At 35.4% G+C, this 18,204-nt stretch overlaps 1 protein-coding gene across 7 annotated transcripts in view; it reads right to left on the reverse strand.

The window, feature by feature from the left end:
* Nucleotides 1–14,902, reverse strand: part of LOC134538838 (allantoinase) — a 67,800-nt gene extending 52,898 nt beyond the window's left edge. For 2 of the 7 annotated variants that reach the window (XM_063380372.1, XM_063380371.1), the window contains exon 1: nucleotides 5,231–5,383. The gene's annotated coding sequence lies outside the window, so the exon portion shown is untranslated. Of the gene's footprint in view, nucleotides 1–5,230; nucleotides 9,285–14,730 lie in introns of those variants that run through there. The other 5 variants (XM_063380376.1, XM_063380375.1, XM_063380377.1 and 2 more) reach the window with 4 other exon arrangements.
* Between the last annotated feature and the right edge of the window lie 3,302 nt (nucleotides 14,903–18,204).

Consider the following 18,204-nt stretch of genomic DNA (forward strand, 5'->3'; position numbering starts at 1 on the left):
GAAACCAGGAAGTTGCGACGTGCCTAAGACGCCCGTTGAAAAAAAAAATTGGTTGTCTGTAAAGTCGGTTTACGGACGATAGTTTAACGTGACAACGTCTTAACAAAACATTGATGAAATGATTGCATACTTTTATGAATAAAATTGAATCATATTTATTGAATTGTCACTATTATTGTATAAATACAAAGAAGGAGTGAAATGAAATCTACAATTTAATTGATAAATTTACTTTTATTTGCATTCATCAATTCAAATATGTTTATTACTTCAACGAAGAGATTATTTTAACTATAACTTTTATACATGTTTGCTATTAAACTTCTTCCAATCTGTGTTATTCTGTTAAGGATAGGACGATGATAGAAAAAGTAGGAAACGGTTTCAAGTTTAATGTGCCTCGAAAAAGTGAAATCGATGGTTGTTCCAATCGAGTGGAAGAGAGATAGATGCGGCGCAAGCGTACAATGAGCGTAACGGGACAAATCGCAACGGGACAATGTGCGTTACGGGACACTTTTTCGTGCGTGCAGCCGGCGTTCATCGATTTATTAAACGTCACGTTAAAAAAAAAAACATACACGAAATTTTCATTAACAATTCAATTTATTTTAATATTGTGTACGCCTACAGGCATACAAAATAAAAAAATTCTGCTTAATTTTTTTCTGCAGTGTAGGAACACTAATGATCATTTATACAACTTTTATTCAAATATTTTACTAAATTGTATTTATTACTCTGTGATCGATACTTCTTTGCGAAGTTATGTATATGGACATGAAAATTCATGTTTCGTTTGGATTCAATGCAGAATGGATTAACTAAGGTTGATATAGCCAACTTAAAATAAAAAGTTCTCAGATCCAGTTTCTGGGAAATAAAATGAAGTTTTGGGAAGTTGAGATTATTGCTGATACGATTGATATTGAGCAGTAATATAACTAAAACAATATGTATATTTATTTGAATATTAAAGCAAAATTGATTTAACATTACAGTTTTATGTAATTGTGATAAATTGGAGAGAGATTCGGTGAGTTACACTGTTGATTTGAATTCTTTCACCTACAAACATCGATATGAAAATCAAATGGTGAACAAATAGAAATGTCAAACTTTTTGATACATAAATTTAAATTTGGTTCTACATCCTTTTTGACGAGATCTTCTGTAATGATTTTTCTTAACTTAGAACTGAATATTTATATTCATAAAATTCGACCAAAAATCAGTATCCTCAAGCGTAGTTATCGTACAAGATCGAGTGAGATGAAGCCAGGTATACATAGTAAAAATTGACATACATATTTCTGGACCCTATTTATGGTTTAATAAGATTTCCTGTACACTAATCTTAATCAAATGTTTTAACGGTTTAAAACGATAGCGCGACTTAAATGAATTTTCTTATATTTTGTTGTTACGTGAATGCGTCTGCAGAACCATTTATGTATTTACCAGTAATGTTTCTTAGTTAATAGTGTGTTAGGTTTATTTTATGATTGTCACTTGTTCAAAGGATATAAGTACAGTAGTTTAGTGTATTAGAGTTGATAATAATTCTGAATATACTTATAGTGTTACTGACGAAAAATCTCGGTTAATACAAGGATTTTATGCAATTTACATTACATTGTTCTATTTCATAGAGTGCAAACAGAATAATTCAAAAATTCATCATTTTAGGTTATTATCTAGTTAGTTAATATAAATCATGAAATATCACCGTACTCATTTAGATTGATTTATGGAGATATGTATATGTTACTGTAGTCCTACTACGTGCGTAGAGTTTTACATGCATTGTAGAGTGTTTGATTACCAAGGTAAGTCGATGTGTGTATTTTAAATTTTAATTGTACAAATCAAAATTATTTATTATATATAATTATAAAAATATTGACAAAAATAATTTCTACAGCAATAAATTAAGTGACCACAAATGAATATTATATAAAAATTCAACAGATCGTAACTACAAAAAAAAAAAAACAAATCTGCCAAAAAAACTTTCGGGCAAACAAACACATTATACACATGAAAGACAAATACAAAACGTTTTTAAATAATATAATAAACTTAAATATATAATTGTATTAAAAAAATAATTTCAAAGAGGTTTTCACAAGGGAATAAGTACAAAATTCAAAATATCATCATAACATTCCCAATGACGCAAATTTGGATTTACAATTAAAGGGTATCGTTTGGAGCTAAACACTGAGATATAAACCATTTTAATAATTATAAAAAATAGTTATTCGTAAGGCGCCCATTGGAAAATGATATAACAAACACTTAAATTTAATAATTAAAGCGTGTTCCACTTATGTAGATGTATTTCAAATGTTACTCTGCTGTTACACTTCCATGTTCTATTTTAAACACCTCTCTATGGTGTTACAAAGTCTTTGAGGCAGTGATGAGCGTAACTATATATAGGATAATAAGTACTATCACTTGTTTTATAAAAAGTAAAGTAAACTCCCACTTCCACTTCTAAGTCGCTGTATATCCTCACTTCTATACAACTAAAATAATAAATTTTATAAACGCTATTGAGCAATAATTGGTACACATCACGAATACTATACTATAAGTAATTCTACAAGGTCACAACCATACAGATCATGAGACATAAAATAAGACCATACACAGTACGACAGCAAGTCAATCAAACAAAAATTCCCAAAATAAAAGGAAACTAATGGGCAGTCTAGCAACGAACTTAAAAGCACAACATACGCATATTCATCAACTATCCGAACCGTACTCTGGACGTACCGTATGAAATTACCTGACACGCTTTATACTTACTATGAAGTGGAATACAAGCCCATAAGCCAACAGTTCCAAACTACGTGGCAATATTCAGTGAAAATACTGGAACGCACAATGCATGATATAGCATAATAGTCTCTATGAACATATAAATAGTTTCCAAACCAATAAGTAATTCCAGTGCATATATAGCCTATGTATATATAAAATTGATAAAGTTTATGCAAATTGCAAGTATAAAGTTGTGACAATTATGATTAACAAAATTGTTTGTTTATTTTTTTTTTTCATGGATAGATTTTTTTTATATTACGAAGAAGAAAAAAGTTTCACTTACGTCTTACCTGTGCTCCGAACACACCAACCCTTTCAAAATCAGCGCGTATTGACTGATACAGATGTCTGTCTTGTTCTAAATAGTATTCATGTTACTGATATATATTCGTATTTTATATTTCTTAATTAATATTTTACCTTATTATCTACTGTCATGAACCATAGTATAAGCAGCAAACAATCAAAGCAAAAAGTGTAAATATTTTTAATCTATGTAAATATATTGTAAATTGAAAAAATAAATAATATGAAATACAAAATTTAAACATTAAACCACTTCAGTTAAATTATATTTTTGCAGTAAAACATGTTTAAAAATGTTAATTAATAGTCACAATTTTTGGATAGATAATTAGTGTAATAACTCAAATGTTAACATTGAATTAAAATTTGTAAAGAAATAAACAGGTCTCCAGTATTTTATACAAATACCTTGAAAAGTTTATAAGAAACAGATTTTTAAAAGTTTATGTTAAAAAGTTGTTAAATGTCTCACTAAAGATAATTTTGATTGTAACCCGCCTTCCGTCCAACATGGAAGGGGGGTTGCGTCCCCGACACACTCTGGGTAAATACTATTAAAAATATGGAATACCCAAAACATTTTAAGAGCTCAAAAAAATCAACCCCTCTATTTACCCAAGGTGTCGAGCCAAAAATGGAAATCTTATCAAACAAATTATAGGCTAGTCTTTAGCCAATAGTAATAAAAATGCAGAGTACAAATATGCAGAGTTTTACTGAATTATACTTCATCAGGATACTTCAGATGGCAATAATGACAGTTACTGGATTATAGTATGAGCTTAACCATAAACTACAAAGATAATAAAAATTTATACCCTTTTAAACGCCCGTTTAAATAACCATACTAAAACATAAGTCAGCGCTGATTAATATAAAAATAAAATAATAATAAATAATGATATAAAAAGATAAATTATATAAAATCCCTAAATATACATTTATAAAGTTTATGTGTCCTACTGGGGCCCGATTTAATCGTCGCCACACACAAATACGCGATTTCTCGTCTTCCTGGTATATGACGTGACGAACAGCTGTGTCTGTGACCTTCACAAAAATAACTCTGTCCAGTCAAAAGCGCCGTGTGCCGCCACAGTAAATGCAGGGGGCCGAGACAAAAAATATTCAGTTCCGTTGGCAAACTTATTTCCAAAGACAAAGTTCAAATTTTAAAGATTCTTGACGTAGATTTTTAACTTCGTACGAAATTGCGGGACAGATTAACTTTGCTCAACGAAATTGTAAAGAGAATACACACAGTTATGTTTTGCATACAAAAAGAGTATCTTCTAATTAACACACGCACGCGAACTAATAGACAAGCTTGCCATAACTTCTCCGAGCAAAACCGGGACAGCGGATTGACCGATTGGTGGGGGGGGGGGGGGGGGGGGGGGGGGAACAGCCCCTGGGAGAAAAATATTGTTAAAAATTAGACCTTGAAATTCCCATAAAGATAAACACTTTTTTCGGACAACTTTATTTGTATTATGTTTTGCATTAAAATTATTTACATTACAATTAGTATGTTAATAAAAAAAAGTTATTTCCCCATTCCAAACAGTTCATACAATTGGCTTGAATGTAATTCTTTTAACATGTACTTTACTTTTAATTAGTTCATAAAAGTCTGAGCAATAGGAATGCAAATTTACTTTGCATGTTAACAAAACAAAAATCCTTGTCGTCTCCCCAAAACGTTGTTCATTAATGAAAATTTTTCTTTCTACAATTGCCGATGTACCTGGCAAACAAAACATTTATATTCTAAAACCCTGCCAAGATTTGGAAAGTTGACACCTTGAACAGAGAAGTGATTAAAGAGCTGCGTATATTGGCTGGTAACCGGTTTTCATTTTTTTTAAATACATTTTTTGGCTGTTAATTGCCGCTGACCGGGACACGGACAAAACCGGCTTGGACACCGGGACAACAGCTTCAAACCGGGACTGTCCCGGTCAAACCGGGACGTATGGCAAGCCTACTAATAGAGCTTCATAAATGGAAGTTCGTTCAAAATTTTACTTATCATGAAAATTCGTTTTGTGCCAAATCCCAACAATACTACGTGTCGCATCTTTACCTTATCGAAGTATTCTCTTGCGAGGCACTTCCTTTTGTACCAGCTCAAGGTACGGCCCCATCCATGCCAACCCAGGCACGGACTGCCTGGCGCTGTGTCGAAGCTTTGTGCACCTCTGCCCGCGGCGGTCTGTCGGCGGCGACTCGCAGTCCATTTTTTTTTGTTTTATCGGGTGGCCTTCAGCGGATGTGCCAGCAGCCATAGTGCAATGAAGCGTATTAACGAATCTAAAAACATTGGGTAGGACCGAGGTACTATATCTACTCTTCTCGGTAGAGGCCCGTCTACCATAAGGAAAAATAAGGCCGTGGAACATAGGAATAGGGATGTGGAGGGTTAACCAACCACCGCGACAAAAGCAAAAGTCGCAATAACAAACATACAGACTAAAGGCAAATATTGGCTTGTAGAATAAACCAAATAATAACACCCAAAACCTCACGGGAGTGTTCATATAACATCCGCGGGTAACAATAGGGTGGCGAAATTCCTATTGCTTTAAGGCTCCGAAAGAAGTGGGTTCTGTCCCCAATACAAGGGCAATCAAATAAAAGATGGTTTACATCAGCATCTGAGGATCCACAAACACACATCGAGTTTGCAAGTATTCCGAGTCTATATAAATGAGATGGAGAGGTATTATGTTCGGTTCTTAAACGAAAGGAGATAACCCCGTGACGTCTGGAGGGATAGGTGCCATATCGGGCATAGACCGCAAAATAATTTTGATGTAATAGGGAGTATAAGGAGTGATGAGTTTGTGTATAGTGATGCCACGTGTCGGCCATGACCTGAGTGTAATGACCTTTAATAAGAGGCTTTAGATTATTAATCGAGTGGGGGTGGTAAGCAGAACCCTTCGTAATGGCGAATTTAGCTAAACGGTCAACCAACTCATTCCCAGGAATCCCAATATGTCATGGGCTCCATAAAAATTGTGGCGGAGACGTGTTGGCCGAAATCTGAAGTATCGTAGCTTTAATACGGAGAATAAGTACCTCGGACGGAGAGAGAAACGATCCCAGGGAAGATAAAACACTTACAGAATCCGTCAAGATGATTGAATATGGAATGTTATGAGATAGTATATATCGCAGGGCGAGAAATATAGCAAGTGCTTCTGCGTAATAGTGACATACGAGGGGAGTTTATATAGCCCCGATCGTTTATTAGTAGCATGCGACACCAACACCATCACATATGTCGGTAGGTATGTCGATTAACTTTAGTAAAGTGTTTCGGAGTCCAACGTGATTCGAACGAATTGAGCGAATCCATTGTTGTAAGCGAGACATCTGCATCTGCAACGATAGCGGAAGTAGACCTAACTCGACTTGTAGGTATATGATCGGAGTAGATTTGAAAGCTCCCAAAATACGCATAGAGTCATTTTGTATTCGTTCCAACCGTCTCATGTTGGCAGCCGGTGAATGAAGTAGGAGGTGATTGTCGGAAAGTAGTATGGAACGTATAGTAGAGGTATATAACGTTCGAAGGCAAATTAAGTCCGCCCCCCACTGTGAAAGTGCTAAAGCTTTGAGGAAATACATTCTGCGGGTAAATTTATCAACAACAAACTGAGTATGTGCAGACCCTGTGAGCTTCCTGTCAAACATAACACCAAGATATTTAACCGACTGAACTGAAGGAAGAGAAATATTATTAAGATGTGGAATAGGCACCTGGGCTGGAATTATTTTCTTTGTAAAATACACCAAATTAGTTTTCTGTAGGGATAGACGAAGTCCACGTTCATTTAACCAGACATGCGCTTCATGTAACGCAGATTGAAGAGTATTACAGGCACCAACAAAGGATGAACTATGGCACCATATTACTACGTCATCAGCATAACCGATGATATATGCATACGGTCCAACATGAAACATTAAGTCTTGAACATATAAAATAAATAATATAGGGCTAAGAACACTCCCTTGTACTAATCCCTGATAAGTATGTCGTACATAAGATGAAGAAGTGACCATTCGAGGTTTATAAATGCAATGAGAAAAAAGAACATAAATTATTATAACAAGTTGTGAGGGAAGACCAAGTCGGGTTAACGTCTCTATCAACATTGGTCATTGGACATTATCAAAAGCTGAACTAATGTCAAGGATTATAGCCCCGATTATACCCTTTGTCTGAAGCGCACGGTAGATCTGTGCATAAAGAGTACAGATGGCATCATCCGTTCCTAGATGTGATCGAAAGCCAAATTGTTCAGGACGTATTAAATTGTTACGCTCAAGCCACCAGACCAGGCGAAAATTTATCAGTTTTTCAAAAAGTTTGGCAATACAAGAGCGTAAGGCAATCGGGCGGTAGGAAACGGGAAGATCTGGAGATTTGCCACCCTTATGTATAGGGATAATGTAAAATTCATACCAACTATGGGGTATAGTACCCTGTAGATACATGGTATTATAAGCATTGAGCAGTATGTGTAGAGCGGTGTCTGAGAGGTTTTGTAACATGCTATACGTGATTAAATCCAGGCCCGCTGCGGAGTAACGGACGGTAGACAAACATCGTTTCAGTTCCGATATAGAAAAATCTTCTAAGAGAATGTGATCGTATTTGTGTAGTTTCGTGCGGATTTGAATATTCGGAGTGGGAATAGCGACATAAGCGGGTACAAAATACGGTGCAACCATAGTCATAAATTCCGGCAATAGACTAAAAGGCATAGTAATGGAACGAGGAGAGAAAATACTAGAACGGAATTGGTTAAACTTACGCCAAAGAGTATTGAGAGGAGTGGTACGAGTTAAACTAGTGCGATATAATCGCGAATGGAACCGTTTACGTTGCTTCCAAACCCGTTTCTCCATTGCTTGTGCTTTTTTTAAGGTTTATGTAATCATCCATGGTGGACACACGCTTATATTGTCGAAACGCAGTAATTCGACGCGTATTAGCCACATCACATTGAGTATCCCACCAAGGTGGTCTATGATATTTCGTATGTTTAGACTTGAGACGATAAGGCATCGTACATTGAGCAGCTTGCAAGATAGAGTGATAAAATCTGACATAAGAGTCATCAGAAGAAGTTGAAGCTCACGCCGAAAGATTCTCGTCGACCAATATACCATACCAGAGCCAGTCCGCGCGTAAGGGGTTAAAAGCATAATAGTTATATGCGGACATGTTATCACTACGGGTAGTAGGTTGCATACGTATGAGTAATGGCTAATGATCACTGCCCCACGTATTCTGTAGGAGAGTCCATTGCAAAAGTCCTGCTATATTGGGTGTGGTAAAAGTGAGATCAATGGCTGTAGATCTCGTATGTGGAGGGCCGATCCATGTTGGTCCAGCATTATTGAGCAATATAGAATGAGACGAAATTAGAAAATCATACAAAGTATCACCTGCGGGGTCATGAAAGTCGTTTCCCCAATGAGCATGATGGGCATTAAAATCCCCACCCACAATGATGGAGCCAGTAAATTGTTGAAAAAATTGATCCCATAAGACACCTGAATATCCTACCCGAGGGTATACATTCACGGATACTACTGTCAGTCGATAATCTTTATGTATTGTTTGTATAGCGACCGCATCAATACCAGTCATCGTGGGAGGGTATGTAATATGGACAGGTGTGGTGAATAAAGTGACATGCGATAAAATAGCAGTTCCTAGATCGGTTCGGCGGGAGAGGTGAACATTATATTGAGGGATATGAATTTTAGTGTCTGGCACTAGCCGTGTCTCAGAAAGTAGTACTAAATCACACTGTGTTGAAGCGAGATAATGGAGTAATGGATATCTATTCGCTATCAAAGAACGGGCATTCCATTGGAGAACTTGAAACGCGTCCGGAAGTGTCATTTCAGTGGAGGGTTTGAAGAAAAGCAGACATTAAACTTTCTTTGTCAAAAGAATATGCATGATCTTGTCGTGCTTTCTGAAACATAGTTTCTATAGTGTCGATAAGGGAATTAAGTTTATCCACGTTGTATGTGGGAACCGATGGAGTCGGGAGACAACTGTCCACATGTTTCTGTGTCCCTCCCGCCCTGAGCTCAGAAGAAGGAAGAGGGAAATCTTGCACCGTATGTACGGTTGACCGGTCCAAATGGTTGTTCAATAAAAAACCATTCGCTATATTTGGCGTATTAGGTCTGAATTGAGAATAATATTGTTGCAGATTAAATGAATTAGTAGGAGTAGGTATAGTGACTGGAGGAATCGCTTTATAGCATACCGTATACCCGTCAGGACGGACGTTAGACGACGATGGCCTATGTGTTACAGACTGAGCATAAGAATGTTCAACGTGGAGATCGGCATTGGTTTTATGACTTGGGTGCCTAACAAGAGGGGGAAAGTCCAATCTACTAGGAGTGTCCTTCACGGAGCCTATGGAGGAATGGTTAGGATAGTGAAGACCTGTATATTGTTGGAGTTGTTGTTTTGCTTCTGTATATGTGAGATAATGGTCTTCATTTCCCGCTCTAATTCCCAGATTGGACATAGAGCTTTATCGTTGGAGGGATGAGGTCTGCGACAATTTATACAGTTTGGAGTACTAGCATTAGGACTTGCATCTGAAGTTTGGGTACCATGACAGAAACAACATCTCACATCTTTAGATCTGCACCATTGAAATTTGTGTCCAAAACGGTAACATTTATGACATTGAATAACTGACTGTACTTGCGGTGTGACTTTAAATCTTTCTTTATAGATGGATATATATTCCGGCAATACTTGGCCTTCAAAGGTAACTTTAATTAGTTTAATCGGGACTCTATTATTCGACGCTAGGAGCTTGGTGAGCCGTTCCAATCGAATTACCCTACTAAGCGGTGACTCAATACCCTCAATCAAGTCCTCGAAGTCTACATCTAACGGTATTCCGTATATCAGCCCTTCTCGTTGCAAAAGACCTTGTGGGGAAAAACAACGTAAATTATGTACAGTAGGGATATCCGACAGTAGGAATTGATTGGCACCCTGAGCAGATAAAAACGTTATTTTAATCCTATTTTTTCCAGAACGTTGCAGTTGTTTAATTTGGGGGTTAGGATGTAACTTTTTCCCTAAACCTAAGGGGTGAAAATTCCCAATGTTCTGTTGTAACGACTCAACCATTATAAAAAATGGACCAGGATGATTAGGATAATACAACCTCATTGCACTATGGACATACCTGGCTGGTTGCGAATCCCCATTTGACTGAATAATAATTTTGCGTGATGAAGTTTGGTCGTCATCGGTTTCTAATTCATCATCTAACAACTTACTTTTCATAAGACTACTAGTTTCTACTTCCATATTGAGAAATTAAATGCTATATAATCTCATATATAAATCAACGCAGGCGATATCCAATGCACACCCGACCCCATCCGCTTCATCTTCCAGACTCCTTTTCCACTGTCGAACGACTGCCACTCACAGTCCATCACTCCCCGAGGCTCACAGCTGACCCCCACACCCGTGCAATGGCGCTGGTGAAGTCAGACTTCAAAGCGACGATACCGCGCCCAGTAGCCGGCCATAGAACCAATATCGATATACAGTATTAAACAAACAGAATCAAACCAAACAAATGAATAATTAATAAAGAACTATTCACAAAAATTATGTAATTAAAAAATACTGCGGCTGACCTTTAAAGAACAAAACGGTAATTTAAAATAGATATAATTCAGAAAAATCAGAATAGCCAAAATAAAAAATACAAATGTGGCCTAATGGCCACATGATGATTCGTTGTTTCCCAGCAATAGCATTTTGATTAACGTCTAAAATACCTAATTTGTAATATTTCCAAACATGTGGTTGCATTAAAAATTTAATAAGCAAAACAATATTTAAAATACAAAATTAAAGGTCTTAAAAGGCACAGAAAACTTTGCTCTGATAACGATAGCTACGTTAAAAAGTTTCAGTTTATTTATTTATTTTTTATTTTAAGAAATACCAAATTGTGTGAATTGGTTTTATATTCACTCAAATATAACTTAATCTCGTAATTTAAGATATTTTTATTGGCTACAAAACTTAATGTAATATTTTAATGCCCTTTTCAACAACGTTATCATACCTTTAGTAGAAAAGTTAAATTTTATATTTTATGTTAGCAATATATACGAAACTAGCTGCAGTACCCGGCGTTGCCCGGGCTGAAAACAGGGTGAAGGGGACCTTTTTCGAAATCAGATGTAGTTAGTAATTGTCTTCTTAATTTGAATGTCAAGTGTGCAAAATAATTTATATCACTTTCAGATCCCGACAGACGTTGTTCTGCCAGTGTATATATCTGTATATATCGAAAAATTGGTGGTCTGTATGTAATCTAGACTTTATAAAGCACTATAGAAAAAAGCTGAAAAATAAGAGATCATTAACATTGAAATGATTCCATTATCTAGCTAATGCTCAGCATGCATTGCAATGCCTCATTCAGTTTTGTTTTGTAATATGTTTAAAGTAGTTACACTTATACAAATCATCCATCCATATCTCTAAATATATATATTTATCTCTATTTACATCTATATATGTATCTCTCTATCTCTATTTATCTCTTTATATCTACATACATATATACCTCCCACTATCTCTATCTTTTCTATATATAAATCTCTATACCTATAGCACTATACATCTATATATCTCTTTATCTAACCCATTTCATTCTCTATACCTCGCTCTATCTCAACTTCTCTCTCTGTCTCTCTCATTCTCACTCTGTATATATATCACTCTATCTCTGTCTCTCTTTTATATTTAAATAAATTGTCTCATGCGTGCGCACAACAAAAACAGACGAAGTGCCGCTATATAATATGAAATAAACACATTTTTTTAAAAATGATTCGTTCTCCAACTATTGCAAAATAGTTATACCGTCTCACAAACCTTCACGGGCATCCGCATAACAACTCACCAAAATTTAATCGCAATCGGATGAATGGTATAGGAACGCATACGGCACAAACAAACGACAATTAAAGACATGTCAAACGAATCGAACGAAGGTGCGTTTAAAATTCAAGGCAACTCTATCTATTGACGAAGTTAAGAACCAAACTGTTATTAGCGCCTTTATTTTGCTAGCCGCTGCGAGCTCCACTAAGCGAGCTGGTCTCACCAAGGAGAAAAAATATTAATTTGCAAGACCTTACTATGTGTATGATCGTGTGGTAGACATAGAGAAATGACACTCACTATTTTTATGTCTATGACCTATGATTTTTTTCTGTTATAAAATGAAATTTCCACTTTTTCACTCCTTAAGGATGGAATTTCATATTAACATGTAGCCTATGTGTTATTCTGATGTATAAGCTATATTATTGTAAAGTTTCATTAAAATCCATTCAGTAGTTTTTACGTGAAAGAGTAACAAACATTCATACTTACAAACTTTCGCGTTTATAATATTAGTAGGATATTACAATAATTGTAGTACTGAACCAATTTAAACTTAACTTTAAAAGGAAAAATATATAGTAATTTCGTTCATTGATTACAATTTTCTTGAATTTTGTTTTATAATACCTCAGTAATAAAGGTCCGGCATTTTTATAAAAAAAATATACAAATCCAAAAAAATTAATACTACAAATTATATATTTAATTTTGTTCTTTAAAATAACACAAAAATATTTTTTTTAATAAAATATTTGAACATTTTATTATTTAATGAACATAAAAATAATGAATAACACTTTAAGTATTTAAAATTTATCCAATATTTTGGTCATTAAAATATTATTGTGTAAAATTAGTTGAAAAATCTTACGATTTATTTCTGAAAAAATATTATCTGTAACTACTAAAAAACGCGAATAGAAAGAAAAAATGCAAATAAATACCTTGATTATATTTATCGAGGTGCTAACAATTATTTGTATACTGAAATAAAAATGAATAATTTTTAAGTGACATTAGTTTAATGATTCATAAATTTTTTCATGTTTTATAAAACTCTTCAAAATATTGTTCGATAGTATATAAATTCAAGAGCAATAAAATAATTTATTTCTTATTACACATTGAGACGTTTTTAGCGATTAATTTTCAAATTGTGAACAATGGCATATTTTTTGCACTACAAAAAAAATTTCACCTTGGAGGTTTAAGCGTTGTAAACTAGGGTAGGTAATCAATTAATTAAATCCACGCTGTTGCAGACCACATGCATTGAGTTTGAATTAAAAATATGTACTAATATTTTTTAAAATGTTTATCTGTTGGTTATGGCATAACTTGAAAACTACTCAACGTAATATTATATATATGTATATATATATATATATTCACACACACATACATAATGTTTTTTTTTTCGTTAGCATTAACAGTAGGCTATATAGTATTAGGAAATTCCAACAGTAAGTTATTGAAAAAGGCAGCAAATACACATGATTTTTCTTCACAATAACTCCGAAGTTTACCAAGCGGAAGTGAAGATTCAGCAATGGCTCCGTGTTACGCCCGTGTGAGTACCGCAAAGTCAGCGAGGACATTGGTGTTTTTTTTTGGCCTATTTCCCCGGTGCATTCTTGTATGTTTTATCTTGTGATTTTAGTCATGTATGCTCATTTGTCTTTTAGTATTTACCTGTTTCAAAGTCTGCAAGAAGGTACAATACCGTCTGGCCTTGCAGCTTGTATGTATTGAAACGGTTTGGTTGTATATTCTTATTATTGTAGTATTGTTAGCCTCACCGCCTGTGTATAATCAATTTTCTCATTGAATAGAAAGCATAAAAAAATAGCAAATAATGGGGACTCTCAACAGAACTGAAAACTGAAAACTTTTTTTTAAAATGTGTAATATGACATCATTTCTACGTCAAAGTACGTAAAAAAATGATTTTGGTATTATATAAGCATAATGTCAGAACGATATGATTTATCCTTAAATAATTTTTTTAGTCACAACAGATGTCAGTGGTATGTAAAAATTACGTAAAAATTCATTACCTAGCAATGACTTACCAGTGATGTCAGACCTAGGTCATGTATTCACGTGGACAGAATAACTTCACTTACTGCTACTACAGCATGTCGGTGATGCGAACTCACAAGATTTTACCCATCCAATAAAAGAGTCCAACACGCACATGATGCAGTCGAGTATATACAATGTATTAGTGCATATATGCGTGTACATAAGGTTTGTTTGAATCAAACAAATATTGGTTTATATATGGCGAAACAAATATTTACTTGCTGTAACAAAATATTTTGTTAGCTTAACCAAACTTGGTAAGTAACAAAATTGATTTGTTACACCTAACAAAATATACAGTTGAGTTAACAAAATCATTTTTTTGAGTCAACAGAATCTTTCCTACTACAGAATATTTGTTTGAATTAACAAAATGTATTTATTTCGCCACATACAAAAAAATATTTTGTTGAGGCAAACAAACCTTTCTCTCAGTGAGGCCGCTGCAATTCGCCAGTCTGGCGCAACACGTCACTAGCATGTCGGTGACGCGAGCCCATCAGTTTTGCCCTTACCAAAAATCGCTCAACGCGGCTATAGGAGTTTTCACTTCAAAAAACAAAAGAAGCAGCGAGGACGTGGAGAGAGTTGACTTGCCTGGGACGGGTCGCCACGCAGCAGCTGGGGCGATGTCCTCGGAGCAGATGTGGTCAGTGCCACGGGCGCCCGCCGGCCGCCGGCTGATAACCGTGACCTCTGACCCCAGAGCGCGGGGTCACCTTTTTCCCGCGCAGGGGCGTCCGACAAGTAGCCCTCTCTCCGCGCTTCTGCACCGAGACCGCGTCCGTCGGAGATGATCGGGGCCTTTCTTTTTTGACGTGAAAACGTCTAATAAATCGATGAAAACCGGCTGCACGAACGAGAAAGTGTCCCGTTACGCACATTGTCCCGTTACGCTGTGTCCCGTTACGCTCATTGTACGCTTGCGCCGCATCTATCTCTCTTCCACTCGATTGGAACAAACATCGATTTAACTTTTTCGAGGCAAATTAAACTTGAAACACTCCCATTCGTTTCCTACTTTTCCTATCATCGTCCTATCCTTAACAGAATAACACAGCTTGGAAGAAGATAAAAAGCAAACATGTATAGACGTTATAGTTAAAATAATCTCTTCGTTAAAGTAATAAACATATTAGAATTAATGAGTGCAAATAAAAGTAAATTTATCAATTAAATTGCAGATTTCTTTTCACTCCTTTGTATCCATACAAAATAGTGATAATTCAAAAAAATGATTCAGTTTTATTCATAAAAGTATGCAATCATTTCATCAATGTTTTGTTATGACGTTGTCACGTTAAACTATCGTCCGTAAACCCACTTTACAGACAACCAATATTTTTTGAAGTCAAAAATTCTTCAGCCGCGTTGAGCGATTTTTTGTAGGGGCAAAACTTACGGGTTCGCGTCACCGACATGCTGTAGTAGCAGTAAGTGAAGTTAATTTGACCACGTGAATACATGACCTAGATCTGACATCACTGGTAAATCATAGCTAGGTAATGATTTTTTTACGTAATTTTGACATACCGCTGACATCTGTTATGACTAAAAAAAAAGTAATTTGTTACAACTGAAGTGACAGGTAGTTCCTCTTAATATGTAGTAACAGTAATTATAAATCTCAATAAACTTGGTTTCAGACCCAAACATTTGAAAGACATGTAGAGAGATAATTATTGGGTTACCACGGAAGAACGTTTTAAGATTTTATGTAATCGTGAATTTTCAGTTCTTGTCAAAGGTAACATTTTTCGTGGGCTAAGTGACTCGGAAATCATGCGTTGATTTAGTTGAACTGTAAAATATTTGCAACTCAAGTAGTGAGGTAATAAAACCAATAATATTCTGAATTGCAAGATTTTATTGGCACATTCAAGCAAACGATTCTAGAAAGAACTGAAGTGTCTTGCCAACTGCATGCTTTCTCACCCGGTAGTGCACGAATGTTTACTTATTTTAAAAGAAAAAGTGGTTGTATGTAAAGTCTGTTTACGGACGATAGTTTAACGTGACAACGTCATAACAAAACATTGATGAAATTATTGCATACTTTTATGAATAATAATGAATCATTTTTATTAAATTATCACTACTTTGTATGGATACAAAGAATGAGTGAAATGAAATCTACAATTTAATTGATAAATTTACTTTTATTTGCACTCATTAATTATAAATGTTTATTACTTTAACTTTTGTACATGTTTGCTATTTAACTTCTTCCAATCTGTGTTATTCTGTTAAGAATAGGACGATGATAGGAAAAGTAGGAAACGAATGGGTGTTTCAAGTTTAATGTGCCTCGAAAAAGTCAAATCGATGGTTGTTCCAATCGAATGGAAGAGATAGATGCGGCGCAATCGTACAATGAGCGTAATGGGACACAGCGTAACGGGACAATGTGCGTAACGGGACACTTTTCCGTGCGTGCAGCCGGCGTTCATAGATTTATTAGACGCTGTCACGTCAAAAAAATATTTCTAAATTTGCCCGAATTGTCTTAACGTCCCACTACTCGATTGTAACGAGTAAAATCTTACTGCGGTAGTGACTCACTGTTACTGGATTCAGTTCGTGTTTAGCTGACTGTACGTTGAGTTTCAAAGAGCACGAGAACTGAAATATGGGAAATGTCGGTTGATTTAATTTTTCATTAAGTTTACTAAGCTGTGACTATGTTGATATCTTATTTATTCTTGAATTAAAAAAATGAGTGAATAAATGTCACACTTCGTATGACAATTTTTTTTAAAATTCATGTTTCATCCAGTTTTACGTTAAAATTTCGCGGATTTTGGTTTGTTAGTTAGCTAACCGGCTACAGAATTACACACACAGAGAGAGAAAGAGGAGAACAGACGAGACATGGTTTTGGTAATTACATCTGCCGGGGCAACAGGTCGCCAACTGTGAGAGGGATGACAAGTGGGCAGAAGTTTGTTGGAAGCAAAAAAAAAAAAAAGATTGTTTAATTGGACAGAAATTTAATTTCCGCCTCCCTCCAGTCAGAAAGCAGAATTCTGAGCACGCAGTAACACAGAGTAGTTCTGGGTGCAAGCGAGTAACTTGCGTTGAATCCACTCTTTGGAGGATAGCTTTTTAAAAAAATTGCATCCCCAGCTGCAACTGCTTGCATCCGCAAGAATTTTAATTAATTTTGTTTTCGACTTCATTCTTCATTGAGAAAGCAAAAAAAAAAAAAAAAAAAAAAAAAACCTTATTTGTAAACCATCCCATGAAATTCTTTCCAGTATTAAACTTCGCGCGTTTATAAGCATAACAAAAATAATAAACGCAAAATTTTCAATAATTAATCATCTTTTACCTTGTTAAAAAATATAAAAAATAAAATTATGCACCAGTTTTTAGTAAGAAATACAAGTTACAATATATTTCTTGTAGCATTACAAAAAATATTAATTGGCAACTGTTTTAAAAATAAATCTTTCGTAAAGTATAGACATTTTTTTCATTTTCTAAGTGCATAGCCGAATGGAAAACCAAGTGGAGAAAACATTGCGAAATGAAATCGAAGTACCGTGACGTCTACAAATTCCTCGCGAGTGAAGCAGTGATAAGGATAAGGACGAGGATTAGTGTCCGCTAGCTTGTCGGTCCGACCGTAACGGCTTAACGGAGGAGTTCTTGCCAGAAGCGAGGACTGGGGGACTTAGCGCACGCCCGAACTGCCACGAGAAGTAGACTGCTGCCCGCGGCAACTTGCTGATGCGTCCTTCATCTACTATTTCTCCAAATAACGTCCGCTCTTGTTGCGAATGCTTTTTTTTTAGTCTCGTTATCTGTTGCAAAACTTATGGCCAGTGCGGTGCGGATCGCGATTTTGAGAAACAATTTAGGGGGAGAGGGGATTTAAAACACTGGGGGGGGGGGGATTTAAGAATAAATAACTAAACACAAAATCTAAAAAAAAATATACATAAGTGTAATATTTCACTTAGTATTTTACTGTTATGTTTGCATTA

Source organism: Bacillus rossius, chromosome 14 (genome assembly GCF_032445375.1).
Source record: "Bacillus rossius redtenbacheri isolate Brsri chromosome 14, Brsri_v3, whole genome shotgun sequence".
Classification (NCBI taxonomy): domain Eukaryota; kingdom Metazoa; phylum Arthropoda; class Insecta; order Phasmatodea; family Bacillidae; genus Bacillus; species Bacillus rossius.